The sequence below is a fragment of the Mobula birostris genome, chromosome 6, assembly GCF_030028105.1.
Source record: "Mobula birostris isolate sMobBir1 chromosome 6, sMobBir1.hap1, whole genome shotgun sequence".
NCBI lineage: Eukaryota > Metazoa > Chordata > Chondrichthyes > Myliobatiformes > Myliobatidae > Mobula > Mobula birostris.
The window spans coordinates 38,455,964-38,470,055 of NC_092375.1; the positions used below are offsets into that span (position 1 = coordinate 38,455,964).

General features: G+C 43.4%; 1 protein-coding gene and 2 non-coding genes across 3 annotated transcripts in view; 1 reads left to right on the forward strand and 2 right to left on the reverse strand.

The window, feature by feature from the left end:
* LOC140198957 (transgelin-3-like) overlaps positions 1 to 14,092 on the reverse strand; it is a 41,249-nt gene that overhangs the window by 23,459 nt on the left and 3,698 nt on the right. The gene's annotated exons all lie outside the window — the stretch shown is intronic.
* Positions 4,256 to 4,327, forward strand: trnap-agg (transfer RNA proline (anticodon AGG)). The gene has a single exon. It is a non-coding gene; the product is annotated as a tRNA-Pro (tRNA).
* On the reverse strand, positions 4,455 to 4,526 carry trnap-cgg (transfer RNA proline (anticodon CGG)). Its single transcript has one exon. It is a non-coding gene; the product is annotated as a tRNA-Pro (tRNA).

Sequence of the window (14,092 nt, forward strand, 5' to 3'; positions counted from 1 at the left end):
GTTCCATGTGTTTCTTTTGTTTCCTGACTGCCTGTGGGAGGGCAAATCTCAGAGATGTATTCTATATACATATTTTGATAATAAATGTACTTTGAAGATTGAACCAAAATAGGAGTTGACTTTTGTTAATTTAAAAAATACGTTTATAGTTTTCAAACTTCCACTTCTTTCTAGATGATTGACATTGAAACCCAGATGACGTTTGATATGAAGTACCTTGTTGGAATGGAGATAGTGTGAGGTCATTCCAAACCCCAGAACAGCACGCAGCCGAGTGATGTCATCAGCGATTTCTATTGTCAGTGAAATGAAGCAAGTGACGTGTGTGTGTGTGTGTGTGTGTGTTTGTGTGTGGTCAAACCATGTGGGCAGATATTGTCGAGGGCAATGAAGTTAAAAAGAAATTGTTAAGGACTATGAAGATAGACGAGAAAAAAAGGAAGTTGCATTTAACCAAAATAAAGCAATGAGATTTTAAAAATTTGATTTTGAGAGGGAAGATCGGGCTTTGGTTTAGAATCTCCTTTTGAAGGACTGCAACCTTCAATATTGCAACACTGAGGATTTTGGAGCTCAAATCTCTAGAGTGCAACACAGCTCTTGACTTGAAGACGAGGGTGCGGTCAACTAACTCAGCGCCAACTTTAAGCCTTCAGAGGCTTAAGTGTTCAGAGAAGCAAGGTATTATGTTCAAAACATTAAAACATTAAACTAATTCGAAGGAAGATACGGAAGTCCAAATTGTGGGCCTAACTTTGTCTTTACTTCGAGTGAAATGTGCATGTATCACGTGTTAGTGATGATATATGCAATTAATGCATTTTTACGTATAACCCATAATGAATTATTTCAACAAACAAGAATGCTTAATTTATATATTTATATATATATATATATATATACACACACACACATGATTACTCAAATGTAACTAAAATTGGATTTCTGAATAGACATTGAATCCATGAACACTATCTCTCTACTTTTTAATTTTTATTTTTGCAGTACTTATTTAGTTTAACTATTTTATATCTACTTGTTGTAATCTATGTTTCTCTATTATGTATTGCATGTACTGCTATCGCAAAAACAACAAATTTCATGACATATTCCAGTCATATTAAACCTGATTCTGATTCTGAATATTAAATACACAACTTTCCTCCCTGCTTAGCTATAAACTCCGACACAACAGAGAATGCATCTTAACTTTATACACTGTAAACTATATAATGCAACTACTGGATACACACATCCACAGCATTGTCAATTTTAAATTGTCCCATTCAGACTTATAGATTTAATCGCTGTGGAGGACTTCTTACTCTTGTGGGATAACATATTCCCTGACAAGCAAGATCACGCTGCTTCTCTGTTGAGACTTGTAGCTGTGAAGACAATCTCAGGCATCCTGCGCGCCGGTTGTGGGAGTTGACGCTGAGACTATAGGGAGTGGTTCTGATAGCTCTGGAGACCTTTCTATTCCTTTTCTCTCTCTGGATCTACTCTGATCCCTTTCTTATCCTTTTTCACTTTTCTTCTCTCTTTCACACCTTTCTCTTTTCCCATTCATATTCTTTTTCTCCATCTTTTCCCTCCTCTTCTAGTTTGTGCATCTTGATCCTGGGAAGGTGTATTTAGTTCACTGGAGTATTCTCTTATTAATCCTTCTATTGCTCCCGTTATGATCTGATCTTTCCTCTCAGTTTCCTCATGCACAACATCATCTGATGAATCCTCTGTCTTCATATCTCCATTGACTCCTTTCCTTTTGGTCTTCCAATCATTCCGCTGGACTTCGGTTTTTGCATCTACTTTTACAAGCAGCTTTTTGTCTCCCACTTGAAGTTCATGCAATAAGCTTGATACACGCAGAGTAAATTCTGGATCTTTGTACTCACAAAAGCCAAATGCTTGCAAATTTCCTGAAGGTCCTTGAACTCTTCCAGTATAAATCCAAGCCACATTTCGTGAGTAATTGTCTGATTAACATATCAAAAGCTTTATCAGATATGTTGCTCACTATAGTTGCCAGGATATTGCTTTTGTCACTTTCACGAATACTCTAAGCAGCATGGTCCTTCCTTGGTCTAATATGCATTCCAACCAGAGGCACAGAGGTTGGCATCAAAACCTGGATGTCCTCTGTTGGGCAATGGTTCATGGTGTTCAGCATGGAGAGAGTTGTTGTACCATCCAAGCTGAGAGCTGGAGCATTGGAGGAGCTACATGCCGGTCATCGCCAATTTTCTCCTTGCATATTGTAATGCAGCACATTCCACAACCAACAACTCACCAGCTATGCAGTTCTAGGTTGTCCCTTGCATTCACACTTGGATCTCCTCAAACCCAATCTCAGAAGGAGGAGACAAATTGAAGGCTCATCAAACAAAGAGGTTCAATGTTTCACTCCAGGACACAGTCCTGGTGAGGGACTACAGAGGTGATCAAAAGTGGGTACTCGGAAAGATTAAGGACAGAACTGGACCACTCTCCTACACAGTGAAGATTGCATCTGATAGCATATGGAGACCAAACATCAATCAATCGAGGAGAGTGGAGTCAATTAATAGGAAAGAAAGTTGGCCACTACTATCAAAACCATTACCTGCAGTCTCAGAGTCAACTCTGACAAACACCTTGGAGGAGGCCCCAGAACCTGAGATTGTTTCACAGCCATGAGTCTCTCCTGCCAAGCAAAGTGATGACTGTCCCCCAACTCCCCCTCCCAACCTCCTGGTCAGGGAAGATGTTGTCCCACAAGAATAAGAAATCCTCCGCAGTGATTAAATCTTTAGGTCTGAACGGGACAATTTAAAATTTACTATGCTGTGAACGTCTGTATATAGCAGTCGTGTTATATAGACAGTATGCATTCTCCATTGCAGTTTATAGCTAAGCAGGAAGTAGTGTGTAGTTAATATTTCAGTTATAGTTGAGTAATCTTCTATCTATATATTATATATATATTGATAAATTAAGTATTCTTGTTTGTTTAAATATACAATCCGGGTTATATGTAAAAATACAGTAGTTAGATACGTCGTCGCTTTACCACGTGATACGCGCGCGCCTCGCTTAAAGTAAATCCGTATTTAGATTCGCATTTTGGACTCTCCAGTCTTCATTTGAATTAGAATAATATTTTGAAGTTACAAGGGCTACACCAATATATAAATAAACCAATATCAATCAATGCACATGGCTGATGATGTAATATTTCAGATCAATTACCTCGTACGTGAAAAAAATCATGCTCCACTTTACACAACAAATCTACAGTACCCTGGCATTCTTGGAGGCCGACAGGTCACTCTAGTGCCTTGATAATATATTAAGCTAACGTAAGGGACAAATTATTCAAAAAGTAGGGTCGTTCTGACTGGCTAAGCAGTCAGAAGCTTCTGATGAAGGTGTCTGTTTATTCCCCTCCATAGATACTGCTTGACATGCTGAGTTCCTCCAGCATTTTGAATGTGTTGTAGAAGGATACTAATGTTTTATGCCAATAACCAGCAAAGTTAACTGGTGAGATACATATACACGCACAACTTTGCCTCTGTTGTGGGCAGATTGTGCAACTGTAACCCGGAAAATGTAACTGCACAACTGGTCATTTCCAGGTAACTCACACCGTTTTGTAATCTTTTGAATACAGAAGCAGTGTCTACACGAGCCAGATATGCAGCATAACAATTAAAAATTAGCCCTTGTCACCAAAAACTATCATTTCTGTCAGCCACCTTATATGCAGACACTCCCGTGCCTTACGTCACTTTATGGACATAAAATCTATATATATATATATATATATAGATCGATTGATTGATATATCTATATATATAGATTGATTATATATAAGCTATCATATATTTATATTTATTATGCTTTTTATAATTATTGTGTTCTTCATCTTATTGCTTTTTTTGTACTGCATCGGATTCGTTGGAACAATTATTTCATTCTTCTTTACACTTGTGTACTGGAAATGACATTAAACAATTCTGAATTGTGAATGAATGCTGTATTAATTATCTAGAACTTGAGGAATAACGTTACAGTATATATTTAATACATATTCGCAAGAATAAAGAAGCTAAAGATTTGGAAGTGGAAGCACATTGTGACAATGTAAATGTTAATTGATAATGGTTACAATGTTGAAGAGGGAACTGAAATTACAAATATCAGTGGTAGCTGAATATCAGCAGCACCATACTGAGTCTAAACTGGAATACGGAGCCACATTCTGTATGGCTCGTTGGTCTAGGGGTATGATTCTCGCTTAGGGTGCGAGAGGTCCCGGGTTCAAATCCCGGACGAGCCCTCTTTTATCAACTTACGTCGCAACTTTTTATTTTTCTCGATTAAAAAGTTAGAATCCTTTGCAGCAAACGACGACGTCATGCAGAAATGAAGTAAATTTTCCAAAAGGTGCTTTTTAAAGCAAAATTGGGCTCGTCCGGGATTTGAACCCGGGACCTCTCGCACCCGAAGCGAGAATCATACCCCTAGACCAACGAGCCAACTGCCATCTTAGGCAGCGCCAAGCTCTTTCTCCAGCTACTCCGACACACTCGTTTTTGTTCCTTCGTCCAGTTTTCCTTCCCGAAACTGACCGGAACCGTATTCTGTGTCCCCGATCCGAGCAATTAGCCTGCGCGGTCCGTGGGCGGCGCGGACTGCGGGCAGCGGCAGAACAGCACGGCCTCTCGGCGGCCCTGCAGCCCCGGAGCTACGTCGCCGCCACCTGGTGACGCGTGGGATTACGACAATGGCACTTGGGCGCCGCCCGAGCGGCCGAGGACTGCAACGGCATCGCGTAATGTGCGGCGAGATGAGAGGCTTCGCAAATGTCAATCTTATCGCTGCAGGATCTCAGCAACAAGGCGTGAAACAAATCTTGCTGCGGGCTTGCGTTTCATGTTAACAATCCCTAACACTGAAACGGAAACAATCCGGAAGCACAATCAGATAAATATGGAAATAAAAACAGAATTGAGATTACAGTGAACGGTGATTTTATTAAGTAGCAGAACAGGGTTCGAAGATCAATGTGGCCTTTTCCTGTACATAATTTGCATAGGAATCACAGCATGGAACAGCATAGAAACCGGCCCTTCTGCCCACCAAGTGCATACCAGCCTTTCTGCTCAGCTACAATTTATCTAATTTGGCCACATTTACCCGGGTAGGTTAATTGGTCATTGTAAATTGTCCCGTGATTCGGTTCGGGTTCAATCGGGATTGTCGGGGGAAATGCGCCATGAAGGGCCTATTCTGCGCTGTATCGCTAAGTAAATAAATATTAGAAGAAGCTGGGGAAAATAAGGTTCAAAGGTTCATTTGTTATCAAGGTATACAATTCTGAAATTCTCCAAAGCACACAATAATAAATATACAATAAGTCCAACCTAACCAATTTCTCCCCATAAATATAGTCCTCTACTCCAGGCAGCATCATTCTGCAAAACCCAAAGATACCCCACCCTTTCAGTCAGGAAATGTTTGACTCTTTTCAGTCCCAAATGGCCTACTTCCCATGGAGAGAGGGTTCTAAACTCCTACAAAACTCATTATCCAGGGTATACATTTCATTTCTTTCTTATCAATCACATCTACCTTGTATATTTCAATGAATCAGTCTTCTGAACTCCATTTACTCAATCTCCTCTGTCCATCTGAATTGCTATCCAGGAACTTGTCCAGCAAATCTTTCCTTCATCCCCTTTTCAACAACTCCATCCTTGTTAAGGATAAAAAGAGACTAAAATTGTACACAGTACAGTACACCAAAATAATCTCCCAGGGCTCCATAATAAGAATCTCTACTCTTGTATTGCAGATTTCACTCTGCACCAGTGTTTCTGCTTGCAACAACTCGAGTGCAAGAATTCCCAGGTCCCACTGAACATCTACATTTCCCAATTTCCAACCAGTTTAGCAGTTCATAAACAGAAGAGATTCTGCAGATGCTGGAAATTCAAAGCAACACACGCAAAATGCTGGAGAAACTCTCCAGCTCAGGCAGCATCAAGGGAAGGGAATAAACAGTCAACGTTTCAGGCAGCGGCCTCTATTCTGTCCATTGATATTAGGCTAACTGGCTAACGTGATTCCAGCACCAACACAGCATGCCCACAAGTTACAACCCTAACCTGAATGTGGGGGAAACTGGGACACCAGAGGAAATCCACACGGTCATGGGGAGAGTGCACAGAGAGTGATAGGCTTGTCACGATGTAGACCCCTTCTGCATCACCACAGGCAAGTGCACCGATCCCTGCCCTCTACTATTTATAAAACTCTGGTTAGGCCACATCTGGAGTGTTGCAGACCGTCTTGTCGCCCCAATAAAGGAAGAATGTGGAGGCTTTGGAGAGGGTGCAAAAGAGGTTTACCAGGAAGCTGCCTGGTTTAGAGGGCATGTGCTATCACGAGAGGCTGGATAAACATGGGTTATTTTCTCTAGAGCGTCAGAGACTGAGGGGAGATTTGATAGATGTTTATAAGACTATGAGAGGCTTAGATAGAGTAGATCGGGAGTATCTGTTTCCCGGGGTTGAAATGTCTAACACCAGAGGGCTTGCATTGAAGGAGAGAGAGGGTAGGTTCAAGGGGGATGTGAGGGGTAAGTTTTTTACTCAGAGTGGTGGATGTCTGGAATGTACTGCCTGGCATGATGGTAGAGGCAAATACATTAGAGGCTTTTAAGAGACATTTGGATAGGCACGTGGATGTCTGGATGATGGAGAGATATGGTCATTGTGTAGGTGGGAGGAAGTAGTGTTTGGGTTTTTTTGATTTGCTTTGGCACAGCGCTGTGAGCCAAATGGCCTGTTTCTGTGCTGTACTGTGCTGTACGATGTTCTATTAGGCAAATGGGCAAAGGTGGGGGTTAAACATCAACCATTTTAGCATTTCTGCTTTTCCCCACCAAAGTCTCCCTGTTCCACATTGTCTTTTTTCTTGACTAAATGTATAATATTTCTTGTCATCCTTTCCATCCTCACGAGGATATGTTGGCCCTGAAATCTAATCAACTAGCTTTGAAAAGACACATGCTTATCAGATCTGTATTTGCCGTTGCCAATCCACTTTCTCCTGTCACTGTAATTAGCCTTCTCTCTGTTTAGATCAGAGCAAAAATGTAATGCTGAGGCAACGATTAGTGCACATTGGGCATATTTTGAGCAATTTTGGGCCCAATATCTGCTAGCACTGGAGAGAGTCCAGAGCAGCTTTCTGAGAATGATCCAGGGAATGAAATGTGTGATGAGTGTTTAATGGCCGTGGACCTCCACTCAGTGGAGTTCGGAAGATTTAGTGCAGGCTGCTCCACAGAAGGCAGAGGATGGTAGAAGATGGACAGTGTTCTGCCTGGAGGTTGACGACCGGTGTTGCTCCACTGGGACCTGTCCTGGAAATCCTGCTCCTTGTGATTTTTATAAATGAATTGGATAAGGAAGTGGAAGGATGGGTTAGTAAGTCTGCAGATGACTCAAAGGTTGGTGGTGTTGTGGATAGTGTAGAAGGTTGTCTAAGGTTATAATGGAACATTGATAGGATGCAGAGCTGGGCTGACAAATGGTGGAGGTCAAAGTGGAAGAATGTGAGTGAAGATTGAATTTGAAGGCAGAACGCAGGCTCAATGGCAGGATTCTTAGCAGCATGGAACAACAGAGGCCTCTTGGGGGTTCATGTCCATAGATCATTAAAGTTGCTATGCAAGTTGATGGGGTGGCTAAGAGAGTGCATGGTCGGTTGATCTTTATTAGTTTGGCATTGAGTTCAAGAACTGCAAGATAATGTTGCATCTCTATGAAACTCTGGTTAGATCACACTTGGAGTAAATATTATGTTCAGTTCTGGTTGTCTAATTATGTGCTAGCTTTAGAGGAGACTTACCAGTATGCTTCCTGGATTAAAGAGCATTTCTTACGAGAATAGGCTGAGCAAGCTAGGGTTTTTTCTCTTTGGAGCGAAGGAGGATGAGAGATGACTGGATGGAGATGTACAAGATGATGAGAGGCACAGAATGGACAGAGAGTTTTCCTGGGGTGGAAACAGCTAAAACAAGGCGATTAAAGGAAAGTATAATGGGAATATCAGAGGACAGTGTCTTTTTGTGTTTACTTTAACATGGAGAGTGGTAAGTGTGTGGAACAGGGGTGATGGTGGAGACAGACACGTTAGGGACATTTTAGAAACTGGTAGATAGGCACATCAATGATAGAAAAATGGAGGGCTAAGGGGAGGGAAGGGTTAGATTGGTCATGGAATAGGTTAAATGTTTGGAACAACATCTTGGACTGAAGGGCCTGTATTGTACTGCACTGTTCTATGTTTTATGTTTTAATGAGTGAGGACCTCTTAGAAACATAGAAAACCTACAGCACAATACAGGCCCTTCAGCCCATAAAGCTGTGCCAAACATGTCCTTACCTAAGAACTACCTAGGCTTTACCCATAGCCCTCTATATTTTTAAGCACCATGTACCTATCCAGGAGTCTCTTAAAGGACCCGATCGTATCCGCCTCCACCACCGTTGCCAGCAGCCCATTCCACGCACTCACAACTCTCTGCGTAAAAAACTTACCCCTGACATCTCCTCTGTACCTACTTCCAAGTACAAACATTTGTACCTTAAAACTATGCCCTCTCATGTTAGCCATTTCAGCCCTGGGGAAAAGCCTCTGACTATCCACACAATTAATGCCTCTCATTACCTTGTACACCTCTATCAAGTCACCTCTCATCCTCTGTCGCTCCAAGGAGAAAAGGCCAAATTCACTCAACCTATTCTCTATAACCTATAAGGCATGCTCCCCAATCCAAGCAACATCCTTGTAAATCTCCTCTGCACCCTTTCTATGGTTTCCACGTCCCTCCTGTAGTGAGGCCACCAGAACTGAGCACAATACTCCAAGTGGGGTCTGACCAGGGTCCTATAAAGCCACAACATTCCTTCTCGGAAACTTACTGAACATTGAAAGGCCAAAATAGAGTCGAATATTTCCTGTAGTGGGAGAGTCTAAGACCAAAGGGGACAGCTTCAGAATAGAAGGATGTCTCCTAACAGAGATGAGAAGGAATTTCTTTAGCCAGCAGGTGGGGAATCGGTGGAATTTATTGACACAGGCAGCTGTGGAGGTGAAGCACTTCAATAACTCCAAAAGACTGAGGTTTGGTAAAATACTGAAAGGCTTTTATTCGCTGTACAATACGACCTCCACAGTGAGTGTCTACCCCCGGACTGAGGGGATGGGGCAAGGCGAACACATTTATACAGGACACTGTGGGAGAAGCCACAGGGGCAGTCAGCAGAGGGGTGTGTCCAGGCAGGTAACCGAGTTACAACATAAATACATGGTTTACCACAGAAGGCCTATTTAACGTGGACATTTATAGGTACTTGATTAGTAATGGTGTCAAATGTTAGAGAAGGCAGGAGAACGGGGTTTAAAGGGAAAATAAATCAGCCACGATGGACTGGCAGAGCAACCTGATGGGCCAAATGGCCTAATCCTGCTCCTATGTCTTGTGGTTTTATTCCTCGCATGGGTGTCACCTGGAGCCGGGAGGCTGGAAAGCCAAAGTATTTCCTACTGCATTCCTAGAGCCCCGGCTGGCCGTTTTCACAAATTATTTGAGACATCAGCTCACCTAGCACCCTTTGATTCTAAAGAGGGTCTTCTTCTTATCGTGTCCACGGACAGTCTATACATGGCCCAGCCAGAACTGGACACATTTTTGCTTCTTGTTGTTGAATTCGGCAAGATCTGCAACAGTAGAGCACAGGGTTCCTCTAGCGCTGGTAGAAGCGTTCACGTCGCGGCCCTGTTTCAACCAATTCTACCACCACCACGCGCGGCAAGTAGTGTATTCTAAAGTGGGTGAAAAATTGTCATTTTTAACTTACATACAAAATAATTCAAAATATTTGCTTGCGCTTTCGAACTTTTCTTTGTAGTTTAACTATATGGTGACATCTACGGGTTATGGAACAGAGAGCGTTGGAGATTCACAGACAGATCAGCAGGAGGCAGCACTGAGCTACATGCGCTATTTTAATTGAAAACCCGTAGCTGTAGCGCAAGAACCGGCACAAATTGCAATTAATCTGATTGATGCAGCAAATCAGGTGACATAAAGCACATGACGCAAAGGACGCCGGAAAAACAATGAGAGTTGGGTAGTTCTACTTGTTGTAAATTTGCTTTACTTTGAAGATTCGTAACTCTGAACAGAAAAAAACACACCAGATCCAGAAACAAAACTGCTCAGGTCAGGTGATGTCTGTGGAGAAGGAAATAGAGTTAATATTTGAGGTTGAAGACCCTTCACAAGAACGGGGAAAAGTGTGCATAGTTTAAGTTGTGAAAGAGGCGGCACAATGGGGACAACAATAGGGATGTCTGAAAGAGGGTGGAGTCCTGAGGAAAATGGAGAATGCCATTGTGGTGGCTGATGAGTATGGTGAACGGTGTTGTTTGCAGGTAATCTGTCGTAAAGAGGTGTAAATAGAGCGAGTTAAATGAGAATAAGAGTCAAACACAAGGAATTCTGCAGATACTGGAAATTCAAGCAACACACATCAAAGTTGCTGGTGAACGCAGCAGGCCAGGCAGCATCTCTAGGAAGAGGTACAGTCGACGTTTCAGGCCAAGACCCTTCGTCAGGACTAACTGAAGGAAGAGTGAGTAAGGGATTTGAAAGTTGGAGGGGGAGGGGGAGATCCAAAATGATAGGAGAAGACAGGAGGGGGAGGGATAGAGCCAAGAGCTGGACAGGTGATTGGCAAAAGGGATACGAGAGGATCATGGGACAGGAGGCCCAGGGAGAAGGAAAAGGGGGGAGGGGGGAAAAAACCCAGAGGATGGGCAAGGGGTATAGTCAGAGGGAGAAAAAGAGAGAGAGAGAGAGAATGTTTATATAAATAAATAACGGATGGGATATGAGGGGGAGATGGGGCATTAGCGGAAGTTAGAGAAGTCAATGTTCATGCCATCAAGTTGGAGGCTACCCAGACAGAATATAAGGTGTTGTTCCTCCAACCTGACTGTGGCTTCATCTTTACAGTAGAGGAGGCCGTGGATAGACATATCAGAATGGGAATGGGATGTGGAATTAAAATGTGTGGCCACTGGGAGATCCTGCTTTCTCTGGCGGACAGAGCGTAGGGTCCAACATATAATTCTCTATAACTTCTGCCACCTCCAACAGGATTCCACCACTAAGCACATCTTTCCTTCCCCCCCCCCCGCTTTCTGCAGGGATCACTCCCTGTGCGACTCCCTTGTCCATTCGTCCCCCCAATCCCTCCCCACTGATCTCCCTCCTGGCACTTATCCTTGTAAGCGGAACAAGTGCTACACATGCCCTTACACTTCCTCCCTTACCACCATTCAGGGCCCCAGACAGTCCTTCCAGGTGAGGTGACACTTCACCTGTGAGTCGGCTGGGGTAATATACTGCGTCTGGTGCTCCCGATATGGCCTTCTATACACTGGCGAAACCCGACGCAGACTGGGAGATCGTTTCGCTGAACACCTACGCTCTGTCCGCCAGAGAAAGCAGGATCTCCCAGTGGCCATACATTTTAATTCCGCGTCCTATTCCCATTCTGATATGCCTATCCACGGCCTCCTCTACTGTAAAGATGAAGCCACACTCAGGTTGGAGAAACAGCACCTTATATTCCGTCTGGGTAGCCTCCAACCTGATGGCATGAACATTGACTTCTCTAACTTCCGCTAATGCCCCACCACCCCCTCGTACCCCATCTGTTATTTATTTATATACACACATTCTTTTTCTCTCTCTCCTTTTTCTCCCTCTTCCCCTCTCACTATACCCCTTGCCCATCCTCTGGGCTTCTCCCCTCTCCCTTTTCCTTCTCCCTTGGCCTCCTGTCCCATGATCCTCTCATATCCCTTTTGCCAATCACCTGTCCAGCTCTTGGCTTCATCCCTCCCCCTCCTGTCTTCTCCTATCATTTTGGATCTCCCCCTCCTCCTCCCACTTTAAAATCTCTTACTAGCTCTTCTTTCAGTTAGTCCTGACAAAGGGTTTCAGGCCAAAATGTCGACTGTAACTCTTCCTAGAGAAGCTTCCTGGCCTGCTGCGTTCACCAGCAACTTTTATGTGTATATCAAACATGGTTACAGGTTAGACAATCAATAGTCTTTGTGTACTCCAGATATTTGTGTACTTAGAGACAGACTTCACAACATTGGGTGTCTAGCTCTCTGTCATCAGAGAATTTTAGAATACCTGTGTTAATTAGTTTTCCCCAAAGGTATTTGGATCTTCCGAGGTGTTATCAATTATGATGTGCTTCGACTATGTATGTCAAAGGAACCATTTATCTACCCGAAGTATTGAAGTAAACAATGTCATTGTAACTATTGAGATTGTATTGTGTTGAATTGTACCATTACCTTTGATCTTAAGTGTACAGAAATATGATGTACTTCTGGGCTTGTGAGCCTCGAGCGTGAGTGTATCCCCAATGGTGCTTGCTTGTGTTGAATAAAAACTTTATCACCAGCTTCAGTGTCTCCCCAGTGACTTCAATGACAGTCATATTTGGGGGTTCGAGTGGGATATGTTTGTGACCCACTGTGTGGCCAGTGACTTCAGCAGTATTTTTTTGAACACAGAGAACATGGGACATAGAAATCCGCAGCACATTACAGGCCCTCGGCCTACAATGTTGTGCCAAACATGCAGCCTACTCTAGAAACTGCCTAGAATTTTTCTAGCGCATAGTCCTCTATTTTTCTAAGCTCCATGTCCTATCTAAGATGCTCTAAAAAGACCCTATTGCATCCACTTCCACCACCACTGCCGGCAGTGCATTTCACTTTCCACCACTCTCTTCGTGAGAAACTTACCCCTGACATCCCCTTGGTACCTACTCCCAAGCACCTTAAAACTATGTCCCCTCATGTTAGCTATTTCAGCCCTGGGAAAAAGCCTCTGACTATCCACAGGATCAATGCCTCTCATCATCTTATACACCTCTATCAGGTCACCTCTCATCCTCCGTCACTCCAAGAGAAAAGGCCAAGTTCTCTCAACCTATTCTCATAAGGTCACCTTGCAAGCTGGGCAACATCCTTTTAAATCTCCTCTGTACTCTCTCTATAGTATCCACATCCTTCCTGTAGTGAGGTGGCCAGAACTGAACACAGTACCCCAAGTGGGGTCTGACCAAGGTCTTATCTAGATGTAACATTACTTCATGGCTCTTGAACTCAAACCCACGGTTGATGAATGCCAACACACCATACGCCTTCTTAACAACACTGTCAACCTGCACAGCAGCTTTGAGTGTCCTATCAACATGGACCCCAAGATCTCTCTGATCTCACTGCCAAGAGCCTTACCATTAATATTATATTCTGTCTTCAAATTTGACCTACCAAAATGAACAACCTCATGCTTATTCTGCATCCTATCAATGTCGCGCTGTAAACTCTGACAACCCTCCAGACTATCCACAACATCCCAGCCTTTGTGTCATCAGCAAACTTACTAACCCACCCTTCTATTTCCTCATCCACAATAGTCTCATGGGCCAGGGAAGTAGTAGGAAGGAGGAGGAAAAGGGGTCATAAGGTTGCTGTAGCTGACGTAGCTGCTGTGAAGATGCAGGGATCTTGGTTTGTTTGTCATTGACCAGGGCACTTAGCGAGGGTCTACCACACTAGACGTAGACGGGTAAAGGAGATGTTGTCCTAACAGGTGAAGGAGCATGAGAAATTACTCAAAGCCAGGTAGAGACCACAACAGAATTGAACTCCCCAACCCAGACAGCACCCTCTTTGTCCACTCTGACTGCTGACCAAATTGTGGAACTGGTAAAGACAGCCTCAAGGTCAGACAGATAGCCGGTGGCAGCCCCATCATCAGTACTGGTGACCCACGGATATACACAATAGTGTAGGGGGGCCGGTAATACAAAATGTTATTGGACAGAGGAGCATTAGTATCAGTAACTGACCTGCCCTTACGAACAACTGGAAAGGCTATTTATATTACGGGTGTAGGATGGGAAACAATGAGAACAGAAAAGAGTGAGCC